Raw genomic sequence first — 23,068 nt, 5'->3', positions numbered from 1 at the left:
AGAGTCTCACTTAAAGCTTTTAGATAGAGCATTCAACCAGATTAAATTTCTTCTTCCTAATCTTGAGATTAATCTTCGGCATCGTCGTTTGGTTGGATCATTGTCCTATTTCTTCAAAATCATGTCTAATTCCAACCACCCGTTGCATTGTCATTTGCCTGCCCCTTCACTACCAGCACGTGCTACAAGACAATCCTTGATCATGAATGACCGTTCCTTGTCTGTGAATCGATGTAATACTTCACAATTTTCCCGGTGTTTTATCCCAGTATCTGCTAGACTCTGGAATACAATTCCCAACGAGATTGTTAATTCTAGTAACATTGAAGCATTTAAAAACGTGTGAATACCTTTCTTCTCTCTGAACTCACTACCTCTTAGATCTCTACCAATCTTCCTATTCTGTTGTTCATTCCTGTTACTTCCTTTCACTTATCGGTGAGGTGCCGCCCACTGGGCCTTTGGGTTTATGCAGTTATGCTTTCCAGTGGGTCGCCTTCATTGACCTCATAATAATAATAATAATTAGTCCTCTAATTCTGTATCATTTAATATATGTAATATGATGAAAAATTCAAAATGATTAGATATTATTGATGGAAACAAATGCAAAGAACAGCAACATTATTTTTTTCTCAAAAAAAGAAAAACTTGGGAAGTATAGGGTTAAGTCGTTGCGCACATAGACGCAACATCCAGCTTTGGAATGAAAATGAGAATAGAGAAAGTAGGAGGGAACAGAGAAGGGGCTACTGTCAGTTGCGTCAGACAGCTGTGTTTCGGTGAGGAAAAGAAGATGAGGTTTAGTGGAGGAGAGGTGGTGTTCTACAAATTGAAAGTTAAATCTAAGACCGCGAATGTTGCAGAAGTTAATGTAGAAAAAGTTCATGGAGGTGCCAAAGCATTTGGGGTCGTTATCAGAAGAGGCGTCCGACCTGGGGACGTTATTGGTCCCCTTCCCCCAGAAGGGGACTCCGAGGCATTATTAATGTGATCAATGGTAAGTTTGTTCCATACCCATTTCTAATGCCAAATTGATACTCATAAAATATACTATGCTTAGTGATGAAAGAGTATAATCTTGCATACATTAGGCGCTCACATATCTTAGAGAACACTGGCAGCACTGAGATAGACCTATAATTAACCATTACTTCAGGATTGTTTCCTTTAAATACAGGAGTAACCTTTGCTAGTTTCAATTCTTTAGGAAAAACACCTTGCCTGAATGACAAATTTGCAATATGAGTTAGCGGGTGGCAGATAAATGAGTGTGTCGCTTTTACAACTTTCATATGAATGCCGTCACATCCTGGACTTTTGTTTTGAAGTCCCTTGATTATTTGGGAGATTTCATCGCTACATGAGGGTCTTAAAAGGAGAGAGAATGCATTATCATTCGGCATGTAGGACTCATAGGTAAAATTACTCGGAGGGATGGATGCACTCAATTTGAGTCCAATGTTCACAAAATAATCATTAAATGAATTAGAAATGGTCTTTGCATTCCTTAAATCTGCATCATTTACAATAAATTTATTGGGTATTATGTTGGGTGTCTTGCCTCTATTTATTATCCCTTTGAGAGTCATCCATGACTTCCTAATGTTGCAGAAATTTTCCTTAAATAAAGTGTCATAGTAGTTTCTTTCTGCATTACTCATAATCCTCTGTAGGTTTGTTTTGTATTCCTTATACTTATTTATGTTGTGAACATATGGCCTTTTAAATGAAATTACATACAGCTTGTTTTTTGTCTTAATAGAATTTTTTGTAGCAGCCGATAACCAAGGCTACCTGTTACGATAGTTAGTTTCATATGTTCTTAGGGGAAAACATTCATCAAAACATTTTAAATAAGTGTGGTAGAATTTTGAGAATGCTTTTTGGCAATAATTTTCAATCATCACATCATTCCAATCAATAGTCTGTAGTTTTTCCTTGAATTTATCATTATCAATATTGCTTTGGCTGTAACTTCTACCTTTGAGGACTGTGCTTTCATCTTTAGCTGTGGTAGACGTTAGGTTTATGCTAAATATGGGAAAATGGTCGGATATATCACTATAGAGGATTCCATTAAAGAGAGAGATGTGTTATATGTATCATTGCAAAAATGTTATCAATAAGGGTGATCGAATTCCTGGCAACTCGAGTGGCCTAGCTTGTTGATTAATGGCATGAAATAATGAGAAAACATTAGCTCGATAAAATCAGCAGTGAATTTATGAGTATCAGCATTCAGCAGATTCATGTTGAAATCGCCCATCAAATACAAAGTTTTGTTTTCGATGTCAAGTTTTTCAAGAAGACAACTTAAACTATGCATGAAGGCATCAGGGTCTGTATTGGCTGGGCGATATAATACTCCGATAATGATATTTTTTCCACAGTTGACTAGGTGCTTGTCAATTTCAATGAACACTGATTCCAGGTGATTATCAAATACATCAAGATCACTTCTCTTTACATATTTCAAATTATTCCTAATATATAGAGAAACTCCCCCACCAGTTCTATTTGTTCTGAAACTCTCAATCTGGTTATAGCCTTCCATATCATAAATGCCTGAACTTGAATTGCCTATCCAGGTCTTTGATAGTCCCAGTACTGAAAATTTCATGTTGACATTTGAGAGGTAATTACTAAGGTCTTGTATATGTTTAGGAATACTACGAATGTTCAAGTGAAGAACAGAAAATGCATTAGAGTCAATTGCTTTTTCCACTATTCTGTCATTAAGCTGGGTTTCTGTAAAATAGTCACTATTGAAGTTTTGTTGTGGTGAGAATTGTAGGTAATTCATGTCAGGGTCAATATCATGTAGAGGAGAATGGTTAGCAGGATCATCATGGTCAGTGTGGTTAAATTCTGTTGCTAAGACGTCTGATATCTGATAAGGGTAAAACAAAATTGAATATATATATATATATATATATATATATATATATATATATATATATATATATATATATATATATATATATATATATATATATTATCGCTTTCAAAAACTTCTTGGCAGGATTGAAAAGGAAGATGTTAAAACTGTAGAGAGCAGAAATATATAAAGGTTTGCCTTCGAGGGTGAGTTTTCTATGTGTGTGTACAGTGGTGGTGTGGTGGCGGCGTTAGAGCGACCTGCCACAAAAAGTGTCTGTGTTCTGTTTTAACAGGAGAGGTGCATGTAGCTTAAGGACTACAGGAGTGACAACACACACTATAGGGCTTTGCTTTTTGTATAACGTATGACCTGCGTTAAGGATATTAGCTGCAGTGAGCATGTACCGCTGAGGACGTGAAGGCGCTGCCACCATGGGAGTACCACTGGCGCCTCTGCTGCTGCTTGACAGGTTAGTGGAGTGCTGTCTGTGTAGTGACGCTCAAGTAGTCCAGGTATATGCCTTTATTTACGTTCCTGCTAAGGTTTGTGGGTATTGAAGCAAATATAGGTTATAAGCAAGGCAGTGTTCTATATTTTATGAAGGTTGGTGTTTCTTTGGCCTTATTTCATCCATTTACTTATATAGCTATTCACTTTATTGTTGTAGTTGGTCTTCCGCTCGTGAATATTTACTGGTTTTAGGTAAAGTCAACAGACATGAAGCACCAGAAGTTTGCTTTGGTTCATGTTAACAATTGGCTCCTGTCTGTATCACCTGGCACAACTGGATACTACTGGATAAAGCCATCTGTCTTACTGATACAAAAAAAAGGGGTTCACCATTGGAAAGTAGACATTTTCTAAAACTTTTCATATATATATATACACTTTCTCCCTCAAGCTACTTATTGAGGCTAATGTCAAGGCTGGCAGTTCACCCAGCCATGGAATCTCTGATGTGACTCATTTTTGTGGTGAGGAATGTAGTGAATTGATTTGTGGTATATATTGTTGCGCCGTCGGTCTGCCGTATGCTGTCAAGAGACCATTTGGTGATGTAAGGCAGCACAACATGGACCAACTTCCCTGAGTGGGACTGGACTCAATGTGTGTGTGTATAGGCAGGCCACTCCTTTTCCTCCCAGATTCCCCAGGCACAGGAAGACACTATTGTTCCTCCTTTGTATTTAATTTGCGCAAGTTCTGGCACAAATACAGCTTGTATGGGCAAGAGGCGAGGAGGTAGTGCGAGGACCTCAAGGCTCCTGTTCTGACTGACTAGTCCCGTGCAGTTACCTCACTACCTCGCCACCAAACACACACTCATGCACACACATGAACATGAATCCAACACCCAAGCCACACACTCATATCAATATATTTTGTCACAAATTAATATTATTCAAGTTATGACTTTTTTTTTCTTTATATATATTCTTAACTCATGCCTGCTTCTCATTCCCAATGTTTTGGGGTACCAGTTGGAAATCGGGTTACTTTGGGTGAAGGGAACATTAAATTGAGTAATTTGCATTACGAAAGAGTTTGGAAATAACAAAATCACGTAAAGAAACACTGAAAAATGCTTTGATGGTGGAGCCAGCTAATAAATAAGTTTTGCGTTGAAACTTGAAATCCCTACCTATGTGAGGTTTATTATGGCTTAGGCTTAGTTAGAATCATGGGGGTCCGCAGGAAGAAATGCTAGGTGGGAGCATGGGCGTCCACAGAAAAAATGCAATACACTTAGCCCTCAGCTATCGCGCCCAATTGAGGCTGAAATAGCCACGCCATAGCCGAAAATGCGATAGCCGAATTGATCTTGGCGGGAAGGCGGTTTTGGCCAATGAGCGCTCAGATAGCCCATGACGTCATGGCTAGGCGCGTGATAGCAGGCATCTGAGGTCACAATAATGAAATTTTAGCAGCTTTTCATGGCTGAGTGATAGCAATAAAACGCGATAGCGTTAGCAAAGCCTTTGTAAAAGTTTCCTATGAATTTCCATACACACAAGGAACTTTTGAGCATTTTTCCATTTCATATGTTTCAAATTGTGATGATAGAAACATTTCTAAGGAAGTGAAACCTTACCCCCCTAACTCCTCTGACCTAACCTAACTCAAGCTAACTTAATCTAACCTAACCTAAAGTATTCCATCTTGCCTATACATTAAGCATCAAGAATTGCATCATATTCATATATAAAAAAAAAAAAAGTGAAGCATGCACAGTGAGAAGCAGATCTGAGTGTGTTGGTGCTGGTGGCCTGTTCTCTTCTTATGTGAACCCCCAGTGTATCGATGAAATGTGTTCCAAAGGTAGCTGGGAAGTACTGAAATCTATGCTCAATGTAACACTGGTCTTAAAAATGCCTATTTATCATCTTTATTAATCTGTGAACTGACCAATAGTCATGTCCATGTTGCACAATCATGAGAATAAGAAAAGTTTTAGAAGTGGTATTAAACTATGGAAGATTTCCTTATGATATTTGATGATGTATTTTTATCTATATAGTGGGCTACACCATTCTTATGTTATTTCTAATGTTTTGGTAAGACACAAGCACTTGTAATAAGCTAGAAACTCTTCAGTGTGAATTCACTTATCCTAAGGTGTCAAGCATCATTTCAAGACATAGGAGTGAAATATAGGTCACCAAGTTTTGAAAATAGCCTTCACTTTGTATGATGTAAGTTGTAGTTAGATTCTGTTCATCATATGATGTATACGTATATGTCGCAGTTTGTGGGTGAATAAGAAAAATCAAAACAGGTATTCACTGATGATGGATGAGGAGAGTAATAATGATGAAGGTGGATGTCCAGCAGCCAGTCAAAGGAAAGTAGAACAATGAAATATTTGGACTGACCACTGGTAAGGCTCCAGCTAATTGTGTGCCACCTACCAATATGTCTGGGTATTTCCTCATCCCACACCATTATTCAATATGTATTTTATTAGATATAATAGCCAATTTTTCTAGGATAGAATGGGATTTTCTCTTATGTAATTGTCAGATTCCAATGAAAAATGTGTAAAAGTGAACTGATAATAGCTAAAAAAAAAAAAAAAAAAAAAAAAAAAAAAAAAGTGGGGTTTCAGTGTGTGATTGAGATCATTCTTGCCTGTTCAATTCCTGACATGTGGACACTGCTGACTGGAGAGCAGGATGAATGTCAAGCTCCTGATTGATAAGGTACATGAAAAGCAACCAGTTTGTAATAAATGGAATGAGTGCCACACTGACAGGTGTTGTGGATAGATTGTGGTTGAAATCAAATCACTGGAAATATGATATTCTCCAAAGTTTTCTCTCGTGAAGTTTGTTTCATTTACTGCTCTCTTTTTCCTCTTAATTCTTGTAAAAGCTTTATTGAACAGTATGAATTCATCATCAGATAATGAGCAACTAACCTCAGACACTGCCCGTGTCCATGTTGCTCATGTTGGTCGGAGCTGGTTATCTGCATCCTTTGTGGAAACCAGCATGTCATCAGCTTTATTTTCTCTGTCCATACATTCTGTTATGATTATTGCATAACATGCATACATCACTGAAAGAACACTATTTGCAGCAAATTGACACTCGACACGTGTGGGCAGAACATTGTGAGCTCTTAATAGCTTCCAAGCTGTCATTATACTCAACCCTCGTTTATTCAGACTTTATTTATCTGGTTTTCGTTGAATCTGGACAGTGTCCAGATAGTAGATTAATAATTTAAGTCCAGACAGCCAACAAATGAATTCAAACAATGTGCACCTTGCACACTTCCAGAAATGACCGATATATGGCAACTCTACTGCGGCAGGTGGTTGTAAACAAGTCTGGCTGACACTAGTGGACACTGTGTATTGTCTGGTATCAGTGAACAAGTTTGTGCATCTTTCAATACCTTAGAACTCTTAATTATATCTCCCAAGGATGTTAGGTGTAAGTGACTGGCCCTACCTCTGACATAAAAGCTGGAAATAAGAAGAAAATTAGAGAAAGGAGCTAGAGTTGTGAGTGTTTGTGAAGAGTGTGGTGTGGCCAAGTAGACTGTGTTGGACATTAGTAAATCAAAAGATAAGCTGGCAGAATATTCTGCCAAATACTGTGTGGATGCATCATTAAGTAAAAGTGATAAAGGTGCACCAAGGAAAAATGTAAGGAGTGGAAAATATGCTGCATTAGATGCCACCAAGCTCCTGATAGGACTTCTGGCTCAGAGAGGCAGACTCTTTCTGTGATATGCTGTGCAAGAGACTGCCACTCTGTAGTAAGTAGAAACAACAACATACCTACACAAATGCACAATTTATTACTATAGAATATTTTATTGATACAAAAGCTAAAAGCATAATACCCAATGTAATCTAAAATATTTAAAAACATGAAATGATATTAAAATTTTGCAGCTAAACGGCTGTTCAAATGGAATGCTCATCATTAGGTGGCAGCGCTGAGCAGTCAACCATGATTGTTTTGTTACAAAATTATTGTTTTTAGCTTTTGTGTCAATAAAATGTTCTATAGTAATAAACTATGGTATTTGTGTAGGTACATTGTTGTTCTTACTTACTACAGAGGAGGTGGAACATGTTGGAGGAAGAAGCCGTTTCCCTGAGCTAGGAGTCCTATCTGGCCTCCCTGAGTTCCTTACCTATGAAATATTCACATCACCCTTGAACATATTCCTTTAGGGAGTATGTGCAGTCCCCATGAATAGCAGGACTGTAGGTGGATGGATACTTACCATTAGAGGCTTTTTTTAAGTAAATATTCATGTGATAGTGGTGAAACAGGTGAGCACAGAAAGAAAAAGTAAAAACTGGCAGGTTGTTGATGTAGGTAAGACTTAATATGCAACCCAGTGCTTAGTGACTCAGGCTAAGTAATAGTTAAGGGGTCAACTTATCAGCAAGGTCAATCGATAGTACATCATTTTGGGGTCAAATTATAGAGGTTGACTTATGTGCCAGATTGACTTATAAGTCACAATATACAGTACTATTTGGTTAGTTTTAGTGTTAGATTAACTTAGATTAAGTTGGTTTAGGTTTAGTTCATCAGGGAAGCCAAAATAGGAAAAATTTTGCAGTTCTTCAAAAAAGTCTAGGAAGATAAATGACCATTTGACAAACGAAACATCCATTTTTGTTATCCAGACTGTTTCATTATCCAGACCAGTGCCTGCACCATTTAGTCTGGAAAAATGAGGGTCAAGTGTGTAATGACTTGCTATACACAAGAAGTAGTTGTCCTCACAGCCAGGCCAAATGGCCTTTTTGGTAAATTCTGACAGAGACTGATCCTACCAGGACCAAAACGTAATCAACTACAGCTGCCTCAATACACAAAAGAACATCTATAATCAGTCCATGAGATGTGAAACTCTTATGCTTAACTAGTGAAGTGGTCTTGCCAGACTCGATTGCTATTAATAAGTGTTGCCAATTAATTTATTGTGTGAAGTAGTGTGTAACCTCAGAATGAAACTAAATGGGAAAATCAAAGAGCTTCGATCAGTATTATCACATACAATGAGGTATCTAATACTAATTCAATGGTACTGGATTATGCCAGCTCCAGTATACATACCTAAACTGGCTTGCACAAATCCTTCAATCTTTCTTAAGATCAGACTGACTGTGAATGTTTACATTACGTTGTTGTTTCTGCCAGTTTTTCTCACCCCCCAAGTGCTAACTCTGTACAAGGACCTTATTCGCCCATATATGAAGTATTCCACTCGCACAATTTTATTAAGATGAAATCAACAGCTTTTCATCTTATCAATTCCCCTTCTCTGACTGTTATCTCCATAATGTTGTATCTCTTGCTGTGTTAAAGCTGTTGGGGAAGCATGGATAATGACACTGCCATACAGAGAGAGAGAGAGAGAGAGAGTGCCATGGCTGGCAAATGTGCAGGCAGACAAATGCAACCTAAAACTCTCCAATCACTTAATTTTTGTCTTCATTTACTGGTGTTTGGAGGTCTGCAGTTTCATTTCTTTCTTTTGACTGACAGAGTAATTTTGTATGAAGTGGACTGGCTTTTCTTGTAAATGATCATCAGTGCGGTGGCAGCAGTGGTGGTGAAAGCATAGTGATGTAAACAAAACAACACTGCCACCTGATCTCTCTCTCTCTCTCTCTCTCTCTCTCTCTCTCTCTCTCTCTCTCTCTCTCTCTCTCTCTCTCTCTCTCTCTGAAGCACTTGTTGACATTGCAGATTGCTGCCTTCGATTGGCTGTGAGGGTGGGTATTTGATGAGTTTGCAGCAGCGCAGTACTCTATAGCAAGACTGCATGAGGTGTGGGCTTGTGACTGTGAGATATCGAAGCAGTGTAGCACTTCTCTGCTAAGATGCTATGTTTAGGATAGGGGAACGCCTTTCTATAGAGAACACACCTTATTCTTATCTCAGCAGCAATGTGGAACAAAAGTTAAAAAGGCTTTAGGAAAACACCAATTTTTATAGGAAACAGAGGGAAAGAAAGAAAGAGAGAGAGAGAGGGTAAGAAGGTGGAGTGGTGTTAGAGAATGGAAGCAAGTCCGTCATCTTTGGGGAGATGGCAATAGTGTGGAGGTGGTCTGCTCTGACTCTGACGATCCCTTGTCTTCCTCCCCTCCTTTGTCACCTCAGCAGTGTCCTTCAGGCAGTCATTCAATGCTTTTAAAGATGCCACTGGACCCCATGGGAATTGGCCATTACACCAGACAGGAAGCTATATTTTTAATTTATCTATTCATGTTAAGACAAATTTTTATTATTGTACACTCGAATAATGAACTCTTTTATTTCAAATTGGAGTGTAGAATAAGATTGATTAAATTATGAAAATATATTTTTTTTATTATTTAAAGAGAATAAACTACCATAGAAAGGGAAAGAGGGTGTTTAAGGGTCTCACAGACAAACTGCTCTCAATAACAGACAATTCGTGGTAACAGACAACCTCTCACCCCCGAAAGTGTCTGTTATCACAAAGCACTGTTGTACTTAGAAAGAATCTGTATAAATATAGAACATGAAAATTTTGGTGAAGAGGTGTAAAGGATTGACATATGTTGTGTTTTCTTGATGGAGGGATCAAGGGTTACTCTAAAGTACCTGTGATCTGAGTAGCAGTAGATTAAGTTGTCTGACTAGCTGAGGACAATTTGATCCACACCAGTGGGACACTGATGGTATATATGAAAGTAACATAATTTGTGTATGAGAGTGTAATTGTTGGAGGCACAGAAAAGTTGTCCATTGGTGATGTATTGTTGGGAAATATAAATGTGATAACATCAGCAAGCAAATCTTTATGTTTGGCTCCTTGTCCCTGAGGTTGGCCCTGTGGGATTCTGGTTCACCTTCTGTATTCATCACACCACCATTAGTCTCCATGCCTTAGACTGCTTGCTGCTATTCCCACCTTCCACCCACCATCCTTCTTTGGATATTGGTATAAAGGACTTCTAACTAGACTTGGGTCTTTCAACACTAACCAACTGGTGATCCTTCAATCTTACTTTATTCATTCTGATCTGCAATAGATAAAATAGTATGTTTTAGTATTACATCATCCAGAAGGTTCTGTTGTTCTTGAGAAAAATGAAACCAGTCCTGTTTCCTTAATAATTGCTCTAGCTTTTCTACTTGTATTTCCACCTTCATAGGTTTGATTAAATGTAGGCAACAAATCATTATGTATCTTCTGGTTTGGGATCCTTAACAACTGTAAGATCTGCTAAATATGTCCCTACTTTGAATGCAGCTGGCTATATAGAACCATTAGCTATGGGCCAGAGTATGTGTTTGCCAGCATCATCTCTTACATAATAAGGATAACAAACTTGTCTGGCCCTTGTATATGGCTTTACTAACACTGTTGTTCTTGGGTTTTCTTTAATCTTAATCTAAGTTACTTTGCTGTCTTGGTGGTATTGTTATGTTGTGCCTAACTCTCAAAGCATGGCTGGTGGTTGCAGCTTTAGTTGGCTTAATTTTCTTAGTTGACTTAATTTTACGGGATAGTATAGGTCTTATTAGATATGTGGCACCTCCCCATACTACAGTTTGGCTGTTAGCATCCCATTTCCATAATGCTTTATTTGATAAAGTATTGTGCATATCTGTATCAGGGTAGTTGTCAGGGACTACTGGTACCCATTGCTGCACATATATCTTGCTACCCATAGCAATTGTTACCCATACTACCCCTAACAAACTTTAGAGACTACCTGTCGCTCCTGCTACATTTGATAAAGTTTACCTTTGATTAATGTAAAGATTTAGGCAAGATACAGTGGGTGTTTTAATCATTGTTACTTCATTACTAGTGTGTAAGATAGCCGATAATATTTGACCATTAACTGCTAACTGGATGGTGGGAGACATATTTAGCCTCATCTGTCAGACTAGACAATGCAGATAACCTCTCCTACAATTTTGTCTATTACAGTTGTAGCATGTACTATATCTGGTCTTACTATGACATGCTATGGTTTTGTGGATTTACTGTTGTACAAGAATTACACTTGGCAGCAGGTGGCTGATTTGCTTGCTGCAACTTTAAGGTTAACTCCTGAACTTGTCTTTTAAATCCCTTAGACTTTCATCTTAGAGAGTTTCTTTCACAGCATTAATAGTCTGCTCTTGATACAACCTGATGGCATGTTTGCTTTCCACCCTATCTATGAACTTCCTTAACAGTAATGACTGTTCTAGCAAACTACTTAATTTCTCACCAGTCTCTGTTGGCATTCCCTTAACAGCTTCCTCTTAAGTAATTAATCTTGGTTAGTCAACTCTTTAGTATCAAATTTAGTTTCCAGGATGGAATATTGGCAAATAAATTCATTAACAAAAGCCTGAGGGCTGTCCATCTAGTCATACTTCATATCAATATGCTGCCATGCTCTGTCAAAGTTCACATTAGGGGCAAACTCCTTTAAAATCCTTTTAACTCTTCCCAGGTGTAGATAATCCATTTTATATGAGTGCCTGTAACCTCATAGCCAATTCTACACTCACTCTCAATTGTACCACTTCCATTTATTCTACACTTTAGGTGGAACATGTATACACTCAACCCTCCACTGTCTTGCCTAATTGGTGCATTTATCACTGCACGATAGCCAAAATTGCGATAGTGAAAGTGAAGAAGCTATAATTTTTTGTCACTTTTTGCCCAGTTTTTTTATACCACATAATAGTACAAAAATGAAGAGATATTACAGTATAAAAAAAACTTACTTAATCAAGAATCATAAAAACAACATAATAAGATCAATCATAATAATCATCATAACAACAGGAATAAATTGCTTCTTGCTGTTGCCAAACACTTAGCATTTATTTATGTTGGTGGTGGCCTAAAAACCCTTATTGCTTGCTCTGTTGCCATGTTCCTTGGCATAATCTGTCGCTTGTTGTTTGTAAGAGATTGTGTTGCTCAATCTTTTTTTTCCTGTTTCCATAATGGTGATGGTGTGGATGTGTTTTATTATGATTATGTACTTGATGTTACTCTTCGCCGCTAAATGGTATTAAGTCAGAGTGGCGATCAGCTGATATTTATAAACATGCATGACAGCCTCACAGATTAAGTTTTTAATTTTTCAGATAATTTATATTTAAAGTGATAATAATGGTTATGATAATACCACTAACAATGAAATAATGATACATGTAGTTAGGGTATGTAAAAGTACACTGGGAAAAGGTGCAACCTATGTGCCATCAAATATGGTACCTCTTTGTGGAAGATTAGGAGCTAAGGTGGATAGAAGCTTATAATTGCCCCAAAAAATGCCTCAATCAGTCTTTGATCATTGCCAAAGTCCCTCTTTTGACCCCTTTAATACCGTCTTTTGAGCTGAAATAAAATTTTTTGCCTTCACATATTAGAACACATGTACAAAGCAGACCAATAAACAATAAATAAAGCTAATAAGACATGATATAAAGGCTGTGACTCCCGTTTTTCAACCCATTTCCCTCACCCACTCTCATCCTTGCTGCCACCACCATTGTCCTTACCCCCACCAGTACCACCTGTTGTGTTGGGAGAGGCCATGTTGGCGGTAAATCGCCAGAAATCATTCCCATGTTAGCAGAACAGAGGGTAGTACAAACAAAATGGTGGAAGGGGACTCTCACACTGTGTTCCGATAGGTTTAGAGAGAGGTCTGACATCGCCGGGGAGCCGCGTGGTTCACTGTGCCAAGAGGCATCGCATATATCAAAATTTGCATAAAACAAACATGTAATTCTCTTAAGAAACAATAGATAACAGGGGGAATGCAGGATGTGGTCCAAAAAAATTTGTACAAAATACTCTATTTATTTGGCTAAATTAACATGTTTATTATTTACCATTCTAAATACTATAGTAAAACTAAATGGTACTGACCTGTAGGGCTAGGCCTATAATCCGTGCAATGCTGCCATATCTCTCATTACTTCAAGGAAAATAGAATAACTGTTCTTTATTTATTTTAATGCATGACTTCATTAAAAAAAACATAAGTGATGGACAAGACATAAAGATGCCATAGGTAAATTAAATATAGTTAAGGTCCTGGTTATAAAAGTGAAAATGAGGCTGATAATTTACTAAATATTTACTATTATGTCCTCTCGAGATACCCAGTGTAATATAATGAGTGGGAAAAACAAATGCTGATAAGGTTGTGATGCTGTGGTGTATATCTTGTTTGCGTTAGGACAAATCCTCTTCACTGTGTCTTCAGATATACCAGTTGCATCTGCTGTCCTCTTTCTCGCTTGATTTATTGGTAAAAGTGGTCCTTGCAAGCTTTATCTATTAATCCTGTAGACAAACTTCTTGGTTTGGCTGTACAACACACAGACGAGGATGCGTCAGTGTATCCTTCCATAGTGAGAATGGAATGAGAAGTGAGTCGATCTGCACCTGCGTGGTGACCTGACTCCTCCCCCTTCCCCTAGGGGAAATCCCGCCTCGGGTCGACTGGCAACGTCGCCCGTCCTGACATGCCACATCTTCATACCTGTTCATGAAATACCTTCATTTGATGTGGTATATAACACTTATTTGTATCACCTGCTATTTAATTAAATAGTCAGAATATTCTTAGAATGCTGTTTTTTGATAATATTATGATTAAAGAACCATGAGTAGTATAGGCTTAATGTTTTAGTTGGAAATCTGGCAGAATAGCAAACAACACCTTACGGGTCAATACAATTTACTTTAACTATAGAAGTGTATTTAAAGTAAAGGGAAAAGCAAGAAATTATAAGAGAAAGCAAAAAATAATAAGAGAAAACAACAAAACAAAGAATCCATAAACACAACACTCACTATGTCACTGCCTTCACCACTCACACCACAGTCAGTCACCATCTTTATTAAAAATCCACTTATCAAAAATAACCCCACATGCAGAAGATGAAGAATGTTTTGGGGCCATCTTGGTGAATTATAGGCAGATTGAAGAGATTCCATCTGTACTTGTGCTGGCAGACTGCAAATGAGGCACGAGAAGAGCGGGAGGTGGATCCAAGAAACTTTAACAACGTCAGAGCAACCTCCTGCCGCAAAGTGGCATCCATGAATGCTGGGAGGGACAATAACGATGTTGCTCTCAGGTTGCTGGGAACACCACCTCTGTTAATGTTTTATGTATGCATTTATGTTCACAAAACAACATTTCTATTAGCTTTTTACAAACCTTGCCCCCAAGAAAGGATTGTTTTTGTAATGCATAAAGTGAAATCTTACATGGAATACCAAAAAATAAAGCAGAGATGAGATTGGCCACAGACAAGGCGGAGACTCGCTGCAACTCGACCGCTTCTTCTTCTTCTTGTGACCCTTTTAGCTTGTGTGTTGTCTCTCACGATATTTATGTTTCCACTCCTCTATTGCCTGCTATAATGGATATCGTATCTTAGTACAGTAATACTCCGCTTAACGAACGTTTGTTTAACTAATTTCCGGTGTAACGTACTATATAAAGATAGACCAAAAATCCGCATAATGTACAACCACATCCGTTTTAGCGAATGTTCTGGGTTTGAATTTGCCGGGTGAGGGACCGAACGCAGTAGTTTCGTTGTAATTGGCTGGCTCCCTGCCTCTCTCTAGCGCTCCTGGAGCTGGATCCAAGATTCTTTAACAACGTCAGAGCAACCTCTTGCAGCGAAATGGCATCCATGAACGCTTGGAGGGATGGTAACAAAGTTGCTATCAGGTTGCTCTGAGATTGCTGGGAACACCACCTTTGGAGGTGGTGTTACTGTCTTATATATGCATTTATGTTCACAAAACAGCATTTCTGTTAACTTTTTACAAACCTTGTCCCCAAGAAAGGATTGTTTTGTAATGCATAAAGTGAGAACTTACATGGAATACCAAAAAATAAAGCAGAGATTAGATGAGCCACAGACAAAGCGGGAGACTCGCGGCCACTCGGCTGCTTCTTCTTCTTCTTGTGACCCTTTTGTTTGCGTGTTACTTTCATCATGATGTTTATGTTTTCACTCCTCTCTTGCCTGCTGTAATGGATATCATATCTTAGTATTCATATATGCTCATGCCACGAGGATAACCTTGACTCCGTGGCACTGAGTGATAGTGAATTACTAATGAAATACCGCGGTATTTCATTAGTAATTCACTGTCACTCAGTGCCACGGAGTCAAGGTTATCCTTGTGGCATGAGCATATATGAATACTAAGACGCGGTATTTCATTAATAATTCACTATCACTCAGTGCCATGGAGTCGAGGTTATCCTCATGGCATGAGCATATATGAATACTAAGATATGATATCCATTATAGCAGGCAATAGAGGAGTGGAAATAAATATCATGGGGAAAGACAACACGCAGGCTAAAAGGGTCACAAGAAGAAGAAGCGGCTGAGTCGCCGTGAGTCTCCCGCTTCGTCTGTGGCTGATCTCATCTCTGCTTTATTTTTTGGTATTCCAAGTAAGATTTCACTTTATGCATTACAAAACAATCCTTTCTTGGGGGCAAGGTTTGTAAAAAGCTAATAGAAATGTTGTTTTGTGAACATAATGCGAGAATGTGAGGGAATTTGTACGTAGCTCCTCTAACTTCCAATGACTCATATGACATCATAAAAGTAGTGGTAAACCAGTGGCTCAATATGCTGCCAAACGTATATATCATTTTTTTTTTTTTAACCAATGTGGTATGTTGGGGACCAGCCCAGAATGCATCCCCCTATTTCCATTATTTCCTATGGGAAAATTACATCCGCTTAACGAATTTTCACTCTGCGAACAGCTTTGACACCCCCTATCCTGTTCGTTAAGCAGAGTACAGACAAGCCCCGTTTAACGAAGGTTCGTTTAACGAACACCAAACTCGCTTTAACGAAGTTTTATCCAGGTAATTTTTTCCAAATTTGAAAGCCCCACCGTATCATGCAAGCTGACAGGCTTTTGAATATATCAGGAGCTGCTGGTACTAAGGCCTGCCTCAGGAGAAATCCTGAGACACCTGTAGAATAAAGCTCAAGATCAAGCCTCTCGTGGACAACACAGGCACTGCCGATACAAAGGCCTGACTCAGAAGAAATTCTGCGTCACCTGTAGCATCAAGATCAAGATCACGCGCACCACTCACTCCCCAGTCAAAACATAACAGTGTCACCAGCAGCTCATCTTCCCTAGTTCAACTTAACACCAAAATGCCCTGCAATGTGGCCTAACGTTCCTAAGAAGACCAGGAAGTGTCTTACTCTCGAAGTGAAGCTGGATATTATTCACAGACAAGAGAGAGGCCAGAAAACTAATAATATTGCTTGCCACCATCTTGACTCCATCTACTGTCTACTATTTTCAAGTCAGCAGACTCTATTAAGAAGGCTGGTGAGACCGCATCTTCCTTGAAAGCTAAAAGAACTACCTGAACTCGTGACTCTACAATGGATAAAATGGAAAGCCTTGTGGAAATTTGGTACATAAGTTTTGTATGTGGTACAATGATGCGCACTTTGTTTACATTCCACAGGTTGCCGGTTAGTGTATTTCCCGTTTCACTCCCCCTCCCTTTATAAAGTTAAGATCATCAACATTATAAAGTTACGTACATGCATACATTAGTGTACATTATAATGACTTAAACTAAACTACCTAAATGTTTAACTTCATAATTTTTACTTTCATTAAACCTTTCACTGTACTATGATGCACTCTTGCTTTGCTTACTCTCAATGGAAGTTCAAGTCAGGGGTTAAACTTGTTATAATCGGTTAAACGAAGTTTTGTTAACGTGTTTTTAGAACGTAACCACTTCGTTAAACGGGGGTTGCCTGTATTACTGTATTCATATACGCTCATGCCATGAGGATAACCTCAACTCCGTGGCACTGAGTGATAGTGAATTACTAATGAAATACCGCTGTATTTCATTAGTAATTACTAATGAAATACAGGCAACCCCCACTTAACGAAGGGGTTATGTTCCTAAAAACACTTTGTTAATCGAAACTTCGTTATGCGAACTGATTATAACCCCTGACTTGAATTTCCACTGAGAGTAAGCAAAGCGAGAGTGCATCATAGTACAGTGAAAGGTTTAATGAGAGTAAAAATTATGAAGTTTAACATTTAGGCAGTTAAATTCAATTTAAGTCATTATAATGTACACTAATGTATGTATGTACGTAACTTTATAATGTTGATGATCTTAAATTTATGAAGGGAGGGAGAGTGAAACGGGAAAGACACTAACCGGCAACCTGTGGAATGTAAACAAAGAGCGCATCATTGTACCGTATACAAAACTTAGTACCACATTTCCACAAGGCTTTCCATTTTATCTATTGTAGAGTCACGAGTTCAGGTGGTTCTTTTAGCTTGCAAGGAAGATACAGTCTCACCAGCATTCTTAATAGTCTGCCGACTTGAAAATAGTAGAGACCGTATATGGAGTCAAGATGGTGGCCAGCAATGCTTTAGTTTTCTCTTCTTTCGTGTCTGTGAATAATATCCAGTTTCACTTCCAGAGCAAGAGACTTCCTGGTCTTCTTAGGAATGCTAGGCCACATTGCAGGGTGGTTTGGTGGTAAGTTGAGCGAGTGAAAATGAGCTGCTGCTAACGCCGTTATGTGGTGCGTGTTGTCCACGAGAGGCTTGATCTTGATCTTGATCTTGATTCTACAGATGTCTCAGAATTTCTCCTGAGGCAGGCCTTAGTATTTGCAGCTCCTGGTGTATTCAAAACCTTGTTGGCTTGCGTGATACAGCGGGATTTTCAAACTTGGAAAAAACTACCTTGGTAAAACTTCGTTAAAGCGAGTTTGGTGTTCGTTAAACGAGCAGATGGTAGTAAAATGAAATCTTCGTTGTAGCGAAATTTCGTTGTGTGAACCTTCGTTAAACGGGGGTTGCCTGTACTGCGATATTTCATTAGTAAGGTTAGGAGGTTGCTATGGAGGTTTACTGTACCAACATAGACAACAACTTGCTTCTTGGATCCGGCCCCAGAGCTCCCACCTATCGGCCAGCTGCGGAACTCTTTGGCGCGCAGTTTGAAATTGCATCTGGCAATCAGTTTGAAAATGCGGTTGGGGCAAATTGCATATAAGCAAACCGATCGCATAAATTAAATTATTTATAATATTTTTTCGGTTGCGTTATAGCAAAAACGCGTAAATCAAACACGTGTAAATCGAGAGTTACCTGTATAGTATTTTAGTTTATTTTCAAAACCAAAGGATGTGTGAAAGCACATTTACCAACCTCATTTTCTAAAACATATTTTATTGGAAATATTCATTCTAAAACAAAAGAATGTGGAAATACTCTCTCTCTATTCATCATGAAAAAGATAGATGCAGTTTTTAATTGTATGAAAGTATGTCTTACCTTTTAGGAGTAATGGTATCACACTGTAAAGAATGCAGTGAAGCTTGCCCATGTCGCTGGGCGCGGCACATAACCGACTACATTTGTTTTGGTACATACAATGCATGATGCATGGTCACTTAGGCAAATTCTTCCTGACTGGTGTCATCATTCTGTGTGAATTACTGATAATTATGACCTATTATATATTGTTACCTTGAAAGGTAGAGTCGTTTTGTGGTGAAGTACCAATCATCACTTTGTTTACATTTGCAAAGAGTACTGGGGTTTGATTGTAGAGCCTTAGTTGCAATAGACTTACCACCAACCACTGCCTTAATGCTGAGCCTTGGCCTCATAGGATGTAGGCTCATTTCCTGAGACTTTTTTTGGATAAAAGATGATTCTTATGAGCCATTAAATACGATAGTTTTGTGTGAAGGGGGAGAGTTGTTTTTAGAGGGCAGACTGTGATTCCTCCGTGGAGTTGTGAGACACAAAAGGAAATTTTCAGCCAGTTCACAGCTAGTTTGGTAAATTCACAGCACCCCTGAAGTGATCCACACTAGAACTAGGCAGACCAGAACTGGTCCAGAACAGAACTACCTTTAGACCTTGCTTGGAGTAAATTATTGTTTTAGGTGGTGCCTACTACCTCTTCCTTCTCGTAGCACCTGATAACTAGTAAATCAATTAACACAAATTTCTGATAAAAGTGATAATGTTATTGATATTTTGAATAAAGGAATTAGTAAGTCCAAATCTTTTTTGAAAGTTTAAAACTTCAACATGCTCATGTTTAAAAAAAAAGTAAAATTATAAAATATCATTAGTTTGTAACTAAAGGACCAATGATACTGATAAATTGAATAAATTGAACATTTAGTGATACGTAACTTAACAATGACATTGATGTGCGCTGTTACAAACATCACACACACACGACAGGATAAGGAAATGGTATATAAAAGAGAAGGAAGAGGAAAAAGTGGAGCAAATTTAACTAAAAGTGATAAGGGCAAGAGACTAAAAATGGTGTGTATGAACATAGACGGGGTTTTATCAAGTAAATTAGAATTAAGAGATTACATAAAGAAAAAAGAACTGGATATTGTATGCCTGGCTGAAACAAAATTAAATGAGGCAATCAAAATAGACATGGGTAATAGGTATAATGTATGGAGGAGAGACAGAGGGAAAAAAGGAGGAGGTGGAGTCATGATAATGTTAAGGAAAGAGATGGTGGTAAACCAAGTGGAATGTGGGGAAGGAAAAGTAAAAGTACTGTATGTTAAGATGCATTTTAATAAAAAAGAGTTAACAATCATTGTAACATGTGCCACCAAAAACAAATTCATGGACCAATCAAGAATATAAAGACATGATGGATGACACAATAAGGAGTCTAACGAGAATCATTAAGGAAAGGAGAAGAGTTATATTAGTAGGAGATTTCAACTGTAAAGAAGTGGACTGGGAAAATTATGAAAGTGGTATGAGGGAAGAAGCCTGGGGAGAAAGATTCCTGAACCTAATGATAGATAATATGATGGACCAAAGAGTAAAGGAAAACACAAGATTCAGAGGAAACAACGAGCCGGCGAGATTGGACCTAGTTTTTATAAGTGATATACAAATGAATGATGATATAAGATATGTGCACATTGGGAAAGAGTAACTATGTAATATTAGAAATGGATATAGAAGAGGGAAAGGAAGATAGAGGCGAATCATACAAAGGAGACCGATTAAATTACAGAAAGGCTGATATTGAGAATCTCAAGAACTACTTCAAATATGTTAACTGGGAGGAGATGGAAAACTCAGAGACAGTGCAAGAGAAGTATAACTTATTTTTGGAAATATACAAAACAGAAGTCAGGGAATATGTCCCAAAATATAGACCTAAAGAAGAAGGAAAGAAAGATTGGTTTAATGCAAGGTGTGCTAGGGCAAAGGAGAAAAGAGATGGAGCATGAAAAAGGTGGAGAAAAAATAGAAATCCAACAAATAAGGAAAACTTCAAGGCAGCGAGAAATGAATATGTTAAGATGAGGAAGGATGAGGAAAGGAACTATGAAAAGGACATTGTTGAAAAATGTAAGGAGCAACTGAAATTGTTCTACAGATTCATAAATGGAAAAATCAGGCAAAAAGAAACAATAGAAAGGTTAAAAGGAGAGAACAGAATGGTGGAAGACCCAAAAAGTATTGCAGAACTATTGAATAATTAATTCCAGGAGGTCTTTACTAAGGAATCCAAATTTGAAAGGCCACAGGGTAATAGAAAGACAGTCTATATGAAAGAGATTAAAGTAACCAAGCTTGAAATAAAAGAGTTAATGAAGGAACTGGATGAAGAGAAGGCAATGGGACCGGATGAAGTCTCAGGCAGAATACTGAAAGAATGTAGGGAAGAACTAGCAAGTCCTATATATAACATCATAAAATGCTCAATAGAAAATGGAACAGTACCAGTAGAATGGAAAAGAGCTGAGGTGGTTCCCATATATAAGAGCGGAAGGAAGGAAGAACCTTTAAATTACAGACCGGTATCACTAACTAGTGTAATATGCAAGATGTGTGAAAGAATAATAAAGAAACAATGGATCGAGTTCCTTGAAGACAACAAATTAATATCAAATAGCCAATTTGGTTTTAGAAAAAGATGGTCTTGTGTAACTAATTTATTGAGTTTCTATTCTAGAGTAGTTGATAGAGTACAAGAGAGAGAGGGATGGGTTGACTGTATTTATTTGGATTTAAGAAAGGCGTTTGATAAAGTGCCACATGCAAGATTACTATGGAAGTTAGAGGAGAAGGGTGGCTTAAAAGGACGCACATTGAGATGGATAGGAAATTATTTGAGGGGGAGAGAAATAAGGACGGTAGTTAAAGATATGAAATCCAAGTGGAGAGCAGTAGAAAGTGGAGTGCCACAGGGGTCAGTATTGGCACCAATACTTTTCCTCATTTATATTAACGACATGCCAGAAAGAGTGAACAGCTACATAAATCTGTTTGCAGATGATACGAAACAGTGCAGAGTTATAAAGCCAAAAGAGGATTGTGAAATACTGCAAGAAGACCTAAATAAGATCTGGGAATGGAGTAAAAAGTGGGAAATGGAATTCAATGTGGGAATCTATAAGATGGGAGATGGAGTTGAACTGAAGAAAGTAAAAAAGGAAAAGGACTTAGGAGTGACGATGGAAGAAAACAATCAACTGGTAAGCCATATTGATAGAATTTTTAGAGAAACATATAATTTGCTTAGGAATATTTGAGTAGCATTTCACTACATGGACAAAGAAATGATGAAGAAATTGATAAGTACTATAATAAGACCCAGATTGGAATATGCAGGAGTAGTGTGGACCCCTCATAAAAAGAAACACATAAGGAAATTGGAGAGACTACAAAAAAATGGCTACAAGAATAGTTCCAGAATTTGAAGGGATGACATATGAGGAGAGACTAAAGGCTATGGATCTACCAACCCTGGAACAAAGAAGGGAGAGAGATCTGATAGAAGTTTATAAATTGATCAATGGAATGGACCAAGTGGATAATGAGAAACTGATCCTGAGAGAAGAATATGACATTTAAAGCACAAGATCACATAGTTAAAAGCTGAGAAAAGGAAGATGTCTGAGAGATATAAAAAAAATATAGTTTCCCGCAAAGATGTATTGAGACGTGGAACAGTTTAAATGAAGAAGTAGTGTCTGCAACAAGTTTGCATACTTTTAAAGTAAGATTGGATAAGTGTAGATATGGAAACAGGGCCTCGAGCACAAAGCCCAGGCCCTGTAAAACTACAACTAGGTAAATACACACACACACACACACACACACACACACACACACACACACACACACACACACACACACACACACACACACACACACACACACACACATAGTAAAAGGCCACAGGGTAATAGAGAGACAGTCTATATGAAAGAGATTTAAGTAAACAAGCTTGAAATACAAGAGTTAATGAAGGAACTGGATGAAGAGAAGGAAATGGGACCAGATGAAGTCTCAGGCAGAATACTGAAAGAATGTAGGGAAGAACTAGCAAGTCCCATATACAACATCATAAAATGCTCAATAGAAAATGGAACAGTGCCAGTGGAGTGGAAAAGAGCTGAGGTGGTTCTCATATATAAGAGCGGAAGGAAGGAAGAACCTTTAAATTACAGACCGGTATCACTAACTAGTGTAATATGCAAGATGTGTGAAAGAATAATAAAGAAACAATGGATCGAGTTCCTTGAAGACAACAAATTAATATCAAATAGCCAATTTGGTTTTAGAAAAAGACAG

The 23,068-nt window shown here is 38.0% G+C and overlaps 1 protein-coding gene across 4 annotated transcripts in view; it reads left to right on the top strand.

Moving 5' to 3' along the window:
* Window positions 1-3,099: 3,099 nt before the first annotated feature.
* Window positions 3,100-23,068, top strand: part of LOC123504010 (WD and tetratricopeptide repeats protein 1-like) — a 436,213-nt gene continuing 416,244 nt past the window's right edge. For all 4 annotated transcript variants that reach the window (XM_045254212.1, XM_045254209.1, XM_045254210.1 and 1 more), the window contains exon 1: window positions 3,100-3,353. The gene's annotated coding sequence lies outside the window, so the exon portion shown is untranslated. The remainder of the gene's footprint in view (window positions 3,354-23,068) is intronic.

The sequence above is a fragment of the Portunus trituberculatus genome, chromosome 15 (genome assembly GCF_017591435.1).
Source record: "Portunus trituberculatus isolate SZX2019 chromosome 15, ASM1759143v1, whole genome shotgun sequence".
NCBI lineage: Eukaryota > Metazoa > Arthropoda > Malacostraca > Decapoda > Portunidae > Portunus > Portunus trituberculatus.
The sequence above is the reverse complement of the archived record's forward strand: the minus strand, read 5'-3'. Positions and strand labels throughout refer to the sequence as shown.